Here is a 1,267-nt window from a genome sequence, read left to right as displayed (position 1 = left end):
TGACCTCCAGGGCCTGTCTAAACACTAACTACTGACCTCCAGGGCCTGTCTCAACACTAACTACTGACCATCCCTGTCTCAACACTAACTACTGACCACCAGGGCCTGTCTCAACACTAACTACTGACCACCAGGGCCTGTCTTAACACTAACTACTGACCACCAGGGCCTGTCTTAACACTAACTACTGACCACCAGGGCCTGTCTCAACACTAACTACTGACCACCAGGGCCTGTCTCAACACTAACTACTGACCACCAGGGCCTGTCTCAACACTAACTACTGACCTCCAGGGCCTGTCTCAATACTAACTACTGACCACCAGGGCCTGTCTAAACACTAACTACTGACCACCAGGGCCTGTCTTAACACTAACTACTGACCACCAGGGCCTGTCTCAACACTAACTACTGACCACCAAGGCCTGTCTCAACACTAACTACTGACCATCCCTGTCTCAACACTAACTACTGACCACCAGGGCCTGTCTCAATACTAACTACTGACCACCAGGGCCTGTCTTAACACTAACTACTGACCACCAGGGCCTGTCTAAACACTAACTACTGACCTCCAGGGCCTGTCTCAACACTAACTACTGACCATCCCTGTCTCAACACTAACTACTGACCACCAGGGCCTGTCTCAACACTAACTACTGACCACCAGGCCTGTCTTAACACTAACTACTGACCACCAGGGCCTGTCTTAACACTAACTACTGACCACCAGGGCCTGTCTCAACACTAACTACTGACCACCAGGGCCTGTCTCAACACTAACTACTGACCACCAGGGCCTGTCTCAACACTAACTACTGACCATCCCTGTCTCAACACTAACTACTGACCATCCCTGTCTCAACACTAACTACTGACCACCAGGGCCTGTCTTAACACTAACTACTGACCACCAGGGCCTGTCTCAACACTAACTACTGACAGTCCCTGTCTCAACACTAACTACTGACCTCCAGGGCCTGTCTCAACACTAACTACTGACCACCAGGGCCTGTCTCAACACTAACTACTGACCATCCCTGTCTCAACACTAACTACTGACCACCAGGGCCTGTCTCAACACTAACTACTGACCATCCCTGACTCAACACTAACTACTGACCACCAGGGCCTGTCTCAACACTAACTACTGACCACCAGGGCCTGTCTCAACACTAACTACTGACAGTCCCTGTCTCAACACTAACTACTGACCACCGGGGCCTGTCTCAACACTAACTACTGACCGTCCCTGTCTCAACACTAA

Source organism: Oncorhynchus keta, unplaced genomic scaffold, assembly GCF_023373465.1.
Source record: "Oncorhynchus keta strain PuntledgeMale-10-30-2019 unplaced genomic scaffold, Oket_V2 Un_contig_14343_pilon_pilon, whole genome shotgun sequence".
NCBI classification, from domain to species: Eukaryota; Metazoa; Chordata; class Actinopteri; order Salmoniformes; family Salmonidae; genus Oncorhynchus; species Oncorhynchus keta.
This window is presented reverse-complemented; position numbering follows the sequence as displayed.